General features: G+C 45.4%; 1 non-coding gene across 1 annotated transcript; it reads right to left on the bottom strand.

The window, feature by feature from the left end:
- Positions 1–241: 241 nt before the first annotated feature.
- LOC135271015 (U6 spliceosomal RNA) lies at positions 242–348 on the bottom strand. The gene has a single exon (XR_010339168.1). It is a non-coding gene; the product is annotated as a U6 spliceosomal RNA (small nuclear RNA).
- Between the last annotated feature and the right edge of the window lie 13,441 nt (positions 349–13,789).

Here is a 13,789-nt window from a genome sequence, read left to right as displayed (position 1 = left end):
ACTTTCTCTCTCTTTCTTTATTTATTTTTAAGACGGGGTTTCACCATGTTGGTCAGGCTGGTCTTGAACTCCCAACCTCAGGTGATCCACCCGCCTTGGCCTCCAAAGTGCTTAGATTACAGGCGTGAGCCACCACGCCTGGCCCCCGAATGGACTTTCAATTGACCCAGCATTACTTATTAAAAACACCTCTGTGATGGTTAGTTATTTTTTCTTTTTAACTTTGTATTTTAAAAAATTTTTTTATATGGAACGCTTCACGAATTTGCCTGTCATCCTTGCACAGGGGCCATGCTAATCTTCTCTGCATTGTTCCAATTTTAGTATATATGCTGCCGAAGCGAGCACGATGGTTAATTTTTACATCAACTTAAGTGGGCTATGGGATGACCAGATAGCTGGGTGTGTTTGTAAAGGTGTTTCCAGAATACATTAGCATTTGAATTGAAAAACCACGTAAAGAAGATCACCCTCACCAATGTGGGCAGGTGTCATCCAAGCCACGGAGGGCCCGAAAAGAACAAAAAGGCTGAGGAAGGGTGAATTCAGTTTCTCTGTTTGAGCTGGGACATTCACCTTCTCCTGTTCTTGGACATCAGTGGTCCTGGTTCTCATACCTTCATACTCAACTCGAGTCATACCCTCAGCTTTGCTGATTCTTCAGCTTTCAGGTGGCAGATCATGGGATGTGATGGTTTCCATAATCATTCGGGCCAATTCCTATAATAAATCTCCCTTTCTCTACACATACACATACACATACACACACACACACACACACACACACATACACACAATTTATATTTATATTTATACTTATATTTATGTATCTCCCATTGGTTCAGTTTCTTTGGAAAACCCTAACTAATACAACTGTCTTGAGGATGGGAATTATAAGAGATGTTACTATGGCTTGTGAAGGGGATCTCTGAAAAATCAGAATGACTTTTGACACTTTCGGTTGTTACACTGTTCTTTCTCCACAACACAGTCCCAAAACGAGGTCAGGTGAAGCGCCAGACTTTATTTTATAATATTCTTTATCTCTAGGTAGAGTACTAAATACATGTGTTTATGATTCGGGTCAGGTGATGGCTCATACCTGTACTCCCAGCACTTTGGGAGGCTGAAGCAGGAGAATCACTTCAGGCCAAGAGTTAAGACCAGCCTGGGCAACATGGCAAGATGCTGTCTCTACAAAAAAAAAAAATTAAAAATTACCTAAGCATGATGGCACATACCTGTGGTCTCAGCTACTCAGAATGCTGAGGCAGGAGGATTGCTTGAGCCCAGGAGTTTGAGGTTGCACTAAACTATGAGAACACCACTGCACTCCAGCCTAGGTGGACAGATCAAGACCCCATCTCTAACAAAAACAAATCTATTTTATTTTATTATTTTATTTTATTTTATTTGAGACGAAGTCTTGCACTGTCACCCAGGCTAGAGTGCAGTGGTGCAATCTTGGCTCACTGCAACCTCTGCCTCCTGGGTTCAAATGATTCTCCTGCTTCAGCCTCCCAAGTAGCTGGGATTACAGGCATGCGCCACCACACCCGGCTAATATTTGTATTTTTAGTAGAGATGGGGTTTCATCATGTTGGTCAGGCTGGTCTTGAACTCCTGATCTCGTGATCTGCCCACCTCAGCCTCCCAAAGTGTTGTGATTACAGGCATGAGCCACCACACATGGCCAACAAATCTATTTTTTTTTTTAATTTTTAAGAGATGGGGTCTCGCCATGTTTCCCAGGCTGGCCTCGAACTCCTGGGCTCAGGAAATCCTCCCTTGTCAGCCTCCCAAAGTGCCAGGATTACAGGTGTGAGCCACCATGCCCAGCCTATTTTTAAAATGTTAAATAGCAATAGAATTCGGCAATATACAAAAGAATTATACACCATGACTAAGAGAGGTTAATTCTAGGTATGCAAGTTTATTTCAATATTTGAAAATCAAACACTAATTCCTTTGGCAGCATTGAGAATATAAGATAAACACACAAAAATTAATTGTGTGTCTATATAAGTTGACCCTTGAACAGCACGATTTTAACTGTGTGGGTTCTCTAGTATGCAGATTGTTCTCCATAAATATTTAAAAGTTAAGATTTATTGAAACGTACACACTCACAGATAATACATGTGCAGTCAAGAGAAATGTAAATGAATGTAAGGATGCAGTATTACATCATAACTGCATAAAATTAACTGTAGTACAGACTATACTACCGTAATTATTTCCACTTCCTGTTGCTATTGTGGTGAGCTTAAGTGTTGTATCTGCTTATAATACTATATGGTGCTAACCGTCTCCATGTGAGCAGTTTGTCTCTGCAGTAAATTGCATATTGTGTTGCGGTAAAAAGTAATCTCCTGCAGTTCTCCTGTATTGTTCCTGTCTTTTTTTTTTTTTTTTTTTTTTGAGACAGAGTATCTCTAGTTTGCCCAGGATGGAGTGCAGTGGCGTGATCTTGGCTCAGTGCAAACTCTGTGTCCCAGATTCTCTGTGTTCAAGCGATTCTCCTGCCTCAGCCTCCTGAGTAGCTGGAATTACAGACGTGTGCCACCACACCGGCCAATTTTTGTAGTTTTAGTAGAGATGGGGTTTCATCATGTTGGCCAGGCTGGTCTCAAACTCCTGACCTCAGGTGATTCACCCACCTCAGCCTCCCAAAGTGCTGGGATTATAGGTATGAGCCATCGTGCCTGGCCTAGCTAATTTTTTTCAAGTGCTGGGATGAGCCCCTGCAACTTGCCTTCCTTTTTTTTTTTTTTTCCTGGAGAATAAGGTACAGTCTATCTTCTGGGGATACCCAATATGTGGTAGCTGGCTGGCTGATGGGGGTCTAGGGAAGAAGTGCAGGCAGTCAAGTCTGGAGTGGGTGAGAGGTCCTGAGTGATCAGAGAAACCCCAGCAAAAGGGTGGGTGCTGGGAAGGAAGTTTCTGGTGGGAGGGCATGTGAAATGTGAAAAGCTAACACTCTAATAGTGTGTACCTTTCATCCTAGCGTAAAGCCCCACGGGGCTGGGGATCTGGCCCCTTGGAGGGACACCACTAGCATGATTTGATCCTTGCAACATCCTGGGACAGTCCTAGTTCCTATACTTCTACATAGGTGACTTGGAACGTGGCTTGCTGGATGTAACTGCTCATTCACAGGACTCGAGTTTACAGGACTCATCATTATATAAGTCAACCCACCAAAAACCAAATCTCTGCCATGACAAGTCTTTGGAAAATATGCCTGCTTAATCCACTGGCTCATTTTCCAGACGTATAGCTGGATCCCTATCTACAGGCTGGGGACTTTTCCCCTGCGTTGGAGAGCACTGTAGTACCAGGCGTGGCCACCAGGAGGGAAACGAGAGCAGCTTGGGGCAGGTCTGGAGGAAGTCCATGAGGACCAAGGAGAGAAGGAAAAGGGAGGCAGCTGGGGCTCCCAGTCAGCAAAAAGCGGGGAAGCCTCCCAGGCTGAGGAGGTTGGAATTCATCTTGCTGCTGAAGCCTGGTCCCTGGAGTTATCTGTGGGGTGGTGAGCACTGAACCCACGTACACCATCAGTCCTAGCCTGTCACCAGGTGAGGTCAGCTCTGAGCACTGCTCACTCCTCATGTCTTCTCAAGGCCTGCTACTGCCCCCACCTGGAAGGCCCTATGCCCGCACCACCTGCCTGTTTGATGGAGAAACTCCTTCCCACTCAACCTTCTAGACTTGCCTTGGATACCCCCTGCTCCAGGAAGCCCATTCCCCCTCCGGAGACGGCACTAACCAGAGCCCTATACTCCATCAAACAGGCAGGTGGTGCGGGCATAGGGCCTTCCAGGTGGGGGCAGTAGCAGTCGCTGGGACTATATGGGTAGTGGGCATAGTGTCTGGCATGGAGTGGGGGCAGAGTGTGAGGGAGCTGGCACCAGACTGGAACGAGCCTCAGATGTCATACCAAGGGAACGATCAAAGGTTTTTAAGTAGAGGGGGAACAAAATGAGATGCATTTTAAAAGATTACCATGGAGAAAGATTTGGAAGCAGAGCAATTCTAGAATATATGAGACAAAGCCAGGTGCGGTGGCTCACGTCTGTAATCTCAGCATTTTGGGAGACCGAGGTGAGTGGATCACTTGCGGTCAGGAGTTTGAGACTAGCCTGGCCAACTAAAAATACAAAAAAAATTAGCTGGGTGTGGTGGTACATGCTTGTAATCCCAGCTACTCCGGAGGCTGAGGCACAAGAATCATTTAAACCAGGGAGGCGGAGGTTGCAGGGAGCCAAGATCTTGCCACTGCACATCATGCCAGTGCAGCCTGGGCACACCAAGATCACACCAGTGCACGCCTGGGCAACAGAGCAAGACTCTGTTAAAAAAATAAAATAAAATATATAAGACAAGTTAGGAGTTCGTTGGAATAGTCCAAGGAGGGCCTGAGATGGTGAAGTGACAGTGGGGACAGGGATGAGGACGATGACAAGGCTATTAAGGCAGTAGAATAAGGGTGAGGGGAGGCAGAGAAGAGGTCACAGAAGGCTTCATTTAGCAGGTTAAGATGTTTAGGTGAAGTTTGTGGGGTGGAGGGAGTGGCTAGTCTTGTTTAAAAAAAAAAAAAAAAGGCCATTCTGTCCATGGCAGCAGAACCTTGGATACCCAGGCCTGGCCCCCAAATGCTAGTTTGTCAGTACAGCCAGACTGTGTTTGGTTTTCAGAGGCCGAGACACAGTAATCAGACTCATAAAGGACTGCCTGACAGGTCCAAACAACAACGTGTTAACTCCCAGTAGGTAATCAAACTTTAAAAAGCCGGAATAGATCTTCCCAGGGACCTGCACACATGTGCCAGTCCATCAAGTGCCCTGGAAGCCAGAAGGTCATCAGAGGTCACCAAGGGAGAAGGAAAATGAAGATGTGCAGATGGGTGGGTGGGGATCTGTAAGGATATTTATGAAGACTTTGAGCAACTTGCTGACAAGGACTGTCTTGCCCGCTGATGTATCCGTGGTGCCTGTGACGTGAAAGCTCCTGTCTGGCTGACCGCATGCAAATCACCCGGAATGGTAAATTTCATTCCAGGTAATTTACTCTGGAATGGATAAACTACCAAGTTCCCTCTTTCCCTTTGATCTCCATTTCCCAGATGTCTCCTATTTCGGGCCACTCTGGTTGATAAATTTTTCTACTATGGCTGTACTTTTATTTTTATATACTGTGGAAGTCAAGAATATAAAAGTTGAGCAATAGATTTACATATCATATGATGGAATCCACTCTTAGAACTCAATAATGCTATAAAAATCTCTATTAATATAAATGTTCATGAGTATCTTTTACATTAAGTTTTATTCGATGTACACATGATTTTTTGGTAAATCTTCAGATTATTTCTGCAACAAGCCAATGGCATTTAAAAAAGCAAATAGGGCCAGACGCAGTGGCTCACGCCTGTAATCCCAGCACTTTGGGAGGCGGAGGCAGGTGGGTCACTTGAGGCCAGGAGTTGGAGACCAGCCAGGCCAACGTAGCCAAACCCCATCTCTGCTGAAAATACAAAAAAATTAGCTAGGCATGGTGGCCCGTGCCTGTAATCACCGCTACTCAGGAGGTTGAGGCAGGAGAATTGCTTGAATCCAGAAGGCGGAGGTTGTGGGAACTGAGATCCACCACTTGCACTCCAGCCTGGGTGACAGAGTGAGACTCTGATTCAAAAAAAAGAGAAAGAAAAAGAAAAAAGGGCAGGGCACGCCTGCACATGCCTGTAGTCCCAGCTACTTGGGAGGCTAAGGCAAGACAATTGCTTGAACCTGAAAGGCCGAGGTTGCAGTGAGCTGAGATCGTGCCATTGCACTCCAGCCTGGGCTACAGACCAAGACTCCATCTTGGGGAAAAATAAATAAATAAATAAACAAATAAGCTGGGCATAGTAATGGGTGCCTGTAATCTTAGCTACTCGGGAGGCTGAGGCAAGAGAGTTGTTTGAACCTGCGAGGCAAAGATTTCAGTGAGCCAAAATCGCACCACTTCACTCCAGCCTGGGCAACAGAGTGAAACTCCGTCTCAAAAAGAAAAAAAAAAAAAAAGAGAGAGAGATTAAAGAGCCTTAACATGCTGTTTGAGTGCAATGCGTGGGCTTGTTTGAAGTCTAATTCAAACACAGCAGTCATAAAAAGATGTTTTGTTGAAACAGTTATTGAGTACCCAGTATCAGATCATGTCAAAGAATTGTTAAATGCTAAGGAGTGACAACAGCACTGTGTTTATGTAAGAAAATGTCTATATATTAATATTTTAGAGATACACGCCAAAGTATGTAGCAGTGAAATGACACTATACCATGAATTTGGAATTTTTCTTAAAATACTTGAGCAAAGGGAAAAATAGATTAATCTGTAGCAATATTTTGATAACTGTTCAACATAAGTGATGAGTATATGACGGCTCATTGCCTGGCTCTATTTTGTGTATGTTTGAATGGTGTTTTTTTTTTTTTTGAGACAGAGTCTAGATCTGTTGCTCAGGCTGGAGTACAGTGGCACAATCATAGCTCACTGCAACCTAGAACTCCTAGGCTCAAAATGATCCTCCCACCTCAGCCTCCCAAGTAGCTGAGATTACAGGCCTGCACCCCCATACCTAGCTAATTTTTTTTGTAGAGACAAGGTTTTGCCATATTGCTCAGGCTGGTCTTGAACTCCTGACCTCAAGTGATCTGCCTGCCTCAGCCTCCCAAAGTGCTGGAATTACAGGTTTGAGCCACTAAGCCTGGCTTGAAATTTTTCATAATCATTAAAGTTAGGCCAGGCACGGTGGTTCATGCCTGTAATCCCAGCACTTTGGGAGGTTGACCTGAGCGGATCACTTGAGGTCAGGAGTTCGAGACCAGCCTGGCCAACATGGTAAAACCCTGTCTCTATTAAAAATACAAAAATTAGCCAGGCATGGTGGCATGTGCCTGTAGTCCCAGCTACCCAGGAGGCTGAGGCAGGAGACTCGCTCGAACCCAGGCGGCAGAGGTTGCAGTGAGCCGAGATCGTGCCGCTGCACTTCAGCCTGGGCGACAGACTGAGACTCTGTCACAAAACAAAACAAAATAAAATAAAAGTTAAAGATGGAGTAAACAGTAGCAACAATAAAAGTTTAAGTTTCTAGGGTAGTTTCTTATCATTCAATTTTCATTTTCTCACCTTACTTAGGAGATAGAAGAAATTTGTTTTTAGGTTAGGAACAAGAACTTGCTGATATTGACTTAAAAAAAGTTTTTTGGCCAGGCACGGTGGCTCATGCATGTAATCCCAGCACTTTGGGAGGCCAAGGTGGGCAGATCACTTGAGGTCAGGAGTTTGAGACCAGCCTGGCCAACATGGTGAAAACCCATCTCTACTAAAAATAAAAAAATTAGCAGGGTGTAATGGCAGGTGCCTGTAATCCCAGCTACCTGGGAGACTGAGGCAGGAGAATCGTTTGAACCTGGAAGGCAGAGGTTGCGGTGAGTCAAGATGGCGCCTTTGTATTCCAACCTGGGCGACAGATCTCTGTAATTATCTTCAAAAAAAAAGAAAGAAAGAAAGGACACTGTAAGAGGCTCTGGGGGCTGGGTGGGCGTGGTGGCTCACGGCTATAATCCCAGAACTTTGGGAGGCCAGTGTGGGCAGTTCACAAGGTCAGGAGTTTGAGACCAGCCTGGCCAATATGGTGAAACCCCGTCTCTACTAAAAATACAAAAGTTAGCCAGGCTTGGTGGCGGGTGCCTGTAATTCTAGCTACTCGGGAGGCTGAGGTAGGAGAATGGCTTGAACCCAGGAGGCAGAGGTTACAGTGAGCCAAGATCGAACTCCAGCCTGGGTGACAGAGTGAGACTCCATCTCAAAAAAAGAAAAAGAGAGAGAGAGAGACAGAGAGACCTGGAGGGAGAGGGACGAGGTACAAGGCTGGGAAAGGAAGACCAGACACTGGCAGCAGCAAACTACCACTGCAAACGAGGTCGAGAATTAGGGCTCCTGGAAGAATCCTGTATTGGTGTTCACTCATCTGTGTTCTAGCTCTCACCAGCAGTACTGAGGCGACTTGTCCTCAGGTGGATTTTTTTAAAAATCCTTAATTCACTTTGTTAGAGATTTCTTATTCCTATTTCTTCATATTTAATCAATTAATTTTTATTTTTTATTTATTATTATTATTGATTTTTGAGATGGAGTCTCACTCTGTTGCCCAGGCTGGAGGGCAGTGGCGCAGTCTCGACTTACTGCAACCTCTGTCTCACGGGCTCAATCGATTCTCCTGCCTCAGCCTCCCAAGTAGCTGGGACTACAGGCATAAACCACCGTGCCCAGCTAATTTTGTATTTTTTGTAGAGACGGAGTTTCACCATGTTGCCCAGTCTGCTCCTGAACTCCTGAGCTCAAGTTATCCTCCCACCCCCACCTCCCAAAGTGTTAAGATTACAGGCATGTGCCATGTGCCTGGCCAACAGATGTATTTACAATTATTATAAATTTGTGCTGCTGAAACTTGGTCACTGGAACATTTTGACTTGCACTGATGCTTTACCTGCCTGCATTTATACTAAAAACTCATACACAGATGAAAACGGGAAAACTGTCGATACCTGATTTCTCTCCCCTATTTTTCCACTCTCAATCATATACTTACATACCTTTTGACCCTATGGGAAAAAAATATCTAACATTCAGAATTACCAGTAATAGGAAGAAGAGAAAAATATTTTGAGAATGAAGTGTTTCCCATTATAGTGAATTCTTAAGCACGTTCTCCACATAGGCAGTGTGTTAGCTGGATGTCTTTGGCATAGTTGTTACATGTTTGGCATGAGTTGCACACGACTTGGGCTCTTTGAAAGGTCAACCAGACAGGCCTCACTTGCCTCCTGCAAAGCACCAATAGCTACGCTCTGGAAGCACAGATCTGTTTTTTGTTTGTTTGTCAAGACGTGGTTTCACCACATTGGCCAGGCTGGTCTTGAACTCCTGGCCTCAAGTGATCCGCCCAAAGTGCTGGGATTACAGGTGTGAGCCACCATGCCCAGCCAGCACAGAACTGTTTTAAAGTCTCAAGCAACTTTTCACACCAGACATTGGAAGGGAAGTTTGCAGTCAGAGGTTCAGTGGACTTCTGAGTATGTCCTCATTCCCGGAGTGCCACAGTGGCAGGCCTGTAAGGATAGCATTTCTTCATCTCTGCAGTAGAGGGCGCACTCTTGCAAGTGGCTTTTGTACCCAGTAGCTCGCTGGGTGCTTTACCTCTGGTCAATTTCGGGCCATTGGCTTTGTACCAGCCATGGTATAGAGACCTCATTACCTACGCGCTTCTCCTTGTATAGAGACCTCCCTACTTATGCCCTTCTCCTTGGGCTGGAGCTCGGCGAGCTAGAGGAAGCACTGGGTTAGAGAGCAACAGTGGCATGGCTGCAGCGGCAAACACAATTGACTTCCCATCTTTATCTGAAAGATATCAGCACTAGAGTCAGCCCCAGGGTCTCCCTTTTTCCACTCAGTCTCATGAAATAAGAAATAATTGTCAACCAAATGTCAAAATAACTGCGTAGAAAAGCTAAAGTGGTGTAGGCACCACAGGACAGCCTGAAGTAAGTATTGGTTCCGCAGGGCTGTGAGGCTGTGCCCGTTTAGCCTCCCACAGGGCTTAGAGGCATTGGGAGTTAAGCATGAAAAAGTCAATTCTGGGCCCATGGAGGGCAGCCGGCTACCTGGACAGGCAATCACCTGGGGAGTGCGTCTGCTGCTGTCAGCCACCTAACCAGTGAGGGCTGGGCGGGGTTGCGCCTTTTGCCTTCTCACTACCCTTGACTGGGTTTCAGCCTCAGATACGCTTCCCTGAGATTGCAATGGCCATGGAGATTAGGCCTGCCTGTCCCTAATGCACCCCAGTCCCACCTTTGAGAGGAGAGCTGCTCTCACCCCAGAATGTGTTGCATCTTGCTTGTTGGAGTCTCTAAGGATGACCTTATCAAGAGACCCCTTTGCTTCATTCCTAGGTATTAAATGTACAATTGATCCTGACTTAACCCATTGTGTTCTGACTTCTATTTTTTTCCTTTTTTAAATCTCACCTGCAGAAACTTCTGGAGTGACCTCTGTTGAGCTTCAATTGACATTTCCCTAGCCCTCTCTTTTTACAGTACCTGGCATGTCACCACTTTTACCTGCAATTCTCTCCTCTTGGCTTAATGCTCCCTTCTGCTTCTTCTCTTCTTCCTCTCTGCCTGCTCCATCTTCCTCCCTTCATCCTGAAATGGTTGTGCTCCTAACTGACCCCTGCCTAGGCTCTCTGTCCCTTGTCAGATCCTCTCAGGATGGTCTGCCACTGCCAGGCTCTATCACATATATACCGATGGCTCCCAGCACTGCCCTTCCTCGTTAGCTCTGGGTACAGCTGCCCATTGGAGCCCCCTCCACCAGGATATCACACAGACACCTCAATCTCAGTGAGATCCAAATTGAACTCCTGAAGGTTAGGCGTGGTGTGTGGTGGCTCACACCTGGAATCCCAGAGGCCAAGGTGGGCAGATCACTTGAGGTCAGGAGCTGGAGACCAGCCTGGTCAACATGGTGAAAGCCTGTCTTTACTAAAAATACAAAAATTAGCTGAGCATGGTGGTGCACACCTGTGTTCCAACTACTTGGGAGGCTGAGGCAAGAGAATCGCTTGAACCCAGGAGGCAGAAGTTGCAGTGAGCTGAGATTGCACCACTGCACTCCAGCCTGGGAGACGGAGAGAGACTTGTCTCAAAACAAAAACAAACCAAAAAAACACGAAAAAACAAAAACAAAAACCAACCAACCAAACAACAACAAAAAAAACCCAACAAACTCAACTCCTTAGAGGCATCATCTGGCCCCTGTTGAGTTCTTGACTTCTTCAGCCTCACACTGTCTCCTCATTGCTCTAATATAGCAGTACCAGATTGTGGTGGGCTGGACACTAAGGTGTTTCTTATTGCTAATTAAATCAGCCTAAAGTGGGAGAAAACACAATGCTTTTCAGACGCTTGGAATAGTAGCTTGGTGTAATGTCGCAGTGATTCCAACTGCTTTATGTTCAGAAAGCCTTGGTCCTCGCCCTGTGAGAAGCCTAGGGTCGTCTTCCCAGGCAACAGCACAGCATGGTAAAGGGGCTGCAAGCTCAACAGCCTACAGGGCCCGGCATCCTCTGTATAAGGGGAGGTGGCCGGTGGTGGGGTGGTGAAGTGGAGAACGTATGCCCCAGCTAAGGGCAGGGGGCAGTCCCTTCCCCACTTTAGCGAGGTACTGCCTGATGTGAATGTTGCCATCATTTCTGAGTTTTCAAGAGAATGCAAAACTCTGGATTTTTCATATGAATCTTCCAATTGTTAGATGTTGGCAACCAATTCAAAATTTAAAATATACGATGTGAGCCAACTATTTTTTTGAAAACACAGTGTGAATCAAGCAAAACACATTTGTGGGCCATATCCAACCCCCAGGCTACCTGTCTGTGAACTATTGAGAGTACAAAGTGTGTAACTTGGTGGCCCATGAAATAAAAATGAATAAAAAAATTTTAAAAAAAAGAGCGTACAAAGTGTGGAGGCTTTGGAGTCAGACAGACATGGGCTGAATATCGGCTCTGCTACCCTTTAGCTGTGTGTCTTTGGGCAAGCCTCAGAACCTAATTTCCTCATCTATAAAGCAGGGATAACAATACTAACCTCACTGAATCATAATGAGGATAAGAGATCATATATGTAAAGTGGCTGGCACACAGCAGTTCCCGAATTAAAAGCTGACTGTTGCTGAATACGCTCTATTGACAGGTTTACAAAAAGAATGTGTACGTGGTCAGCACAGGAAAGTATGGCACAAGAACGCCACCAAGGAAGTGCCACAACACTTTGGTCCCTAGAGAGCAGTTCTCAGCAGTGGCTTCCCTTGTGCCTGCTCTCCCCACCCCAAACTATCCTCTGTCCTTTGCCTCTGATTTGTGGCTCACCTAGCACCCTTCTGTTCCCTGCTTCCATTTTCCATTTCCCGGGCACTGGGAATAGGCAGCCCAAGATAAGCGATGTGGCGATTACCGTTTATGAATAGCTACCCTGTGTTATAAAACAGCTTTCTGATTTGCACCCAGGTCTCGCTTGAGTTTAGTGCTCTGGTGCACTAAAAAAAAAGCCAGGTGCTCCAGGCCTTCACAGCTGGGCTCCCAAGTCTGGAACTGGAGGGAGGGCCTGACCAAAAGATATCCTTCCTGAGACCAAATGGAATTCCTAGACATTACCCCCTGTGTCACTCCCAAACTGTGTCAGCCATGAGGCGCTCCTGCAGAGTCTCCCAGAGATCAAGAGACCTGGGCCACTTTTCTTATTCGAGAATCCAGAGAAACTAAAAATAAAGACTTGACAAGACAGGTTTTCATACCATATTTTAAATATTTATGTTTAATAAATTAACACATTTTAACACATAATATAATGCTACTTAACTGTATTAGTCACAGTATAATTACAGAATTAATATATAAGTATGTATTTATACATACACATATATATTTTCTTGCTCCATGGGTCCCCATGAATAAATATATTCACAGAGAACTGTAGAAACTGGGACACCAGTTAAAACTGTGTGACTTTTTTTTTTTTGAGACAGAGTCTTGCTCCGTTGCCCAGACTGGAGTGCAGTGACGTGATCTCGGCTCACTGCAACCTTTGCCTCCTGGGCTCAGGCAATTCTCCTGCCTCAGCCTCCCAAACAGCTGAAACTACAGGCACAGGCCACCAAGCCTGGTGAATTTTTGGTAGAGACAGGATTTCACCGTATTGGCCAGGCTGGTCTCAAACTCCTGGCCTCAAGTGATCCTTCTGCCTTGGCCTCCCATAGTGCTGGAATTACAGGTGTGAGCCACCACACCTGGCCAAAACTGTGTGAAATATACTCTTCTTTCTCTGAAAGCATTGGTGAGGAGTTAATATAGGGAAGACTGAAGGGGTTATAATCCTTGACAGAAGGGAAGGTCATGAGAAACAATGGAAGCCAGAAGACAATGTAATGACTCTTTAGAAGGTGAAAGGAAATCAAACTGCCTATCTAGAATTTCATACCCAGCAAAATTATTCTTCCAAATGGAGGTAAAATAAAAACATTCTCAGCCAGGTGGGTAATCCCAGCACTTTGGGAGCCCAAGGTGGGCAGACCACCTGAGGTTGGGAGTTTGAGACCTCAAACTCTCGAGCTGATCAACATGGAGAATCCCCATCTCTACTAAAAATGCAAAATTAGCTGGGCGTGGTGGCACATGCCTGTAATTCCAGCTATTCTGGAGGCTGAGGCAGGAGAATTGCTTGAACCTGGGAGGCAGAGGTTATGGTGAGCCGAGATTGCATCATTGCACTCCAGCCTGGGCAACAAGAGTGAAACTCCATCTAAAAATAGATCTATATATACATATATGTATTCTCAAACAGAAGGCAAAAGAATGTGCTGCCAGTAGATATGCACTATAAGATAAATGAAAAGTTCAATCTTTAAGGCAAGGAAAATGACCCTACATGGTAGCACAGAAGAGCAGGAAGAATAAAGAGCACTGAAAACAAGTAAATATGTGAATAAATACAAAAATCAGCAGTTTAAAACAGCAATGATTATAATATCTCATGGGGTTCAAAACATGTGGCAGGCTGGGCAAGGTGTCACATGCCTCTTATCCTAGCACTTTGGGAGGCCGAAGTGGGCAGTTCACTTGAACCCAGGAGTTTGAGACCAGCCTGGGCAATCTGGCAAAACCTCATCTCGATGAAAAAATACAAAAATTA

The sequence above is a fragment of the Aotus nancymaae genome, unplaced genomic scaffold (genome assembly GCF_030222135.1).
Source record: "Aotus nancymaae isolate 86718 unplaced genomic scaffold, 86718_ANA_hifiasm-v0.15.2.pri h1tg000072l, whole genome shotgun sequence".
NCBI classification, from domain to species: Eukaryota; Metazoa; Chordata; class Mammalia; order Primates; family Aotidae; genus Aotus; species Aotus nancymaae.
Note: the sequence above shows the minus strand (reverse complement) of the source record. Positions and strands in the feature narration are given on the sequence as shown.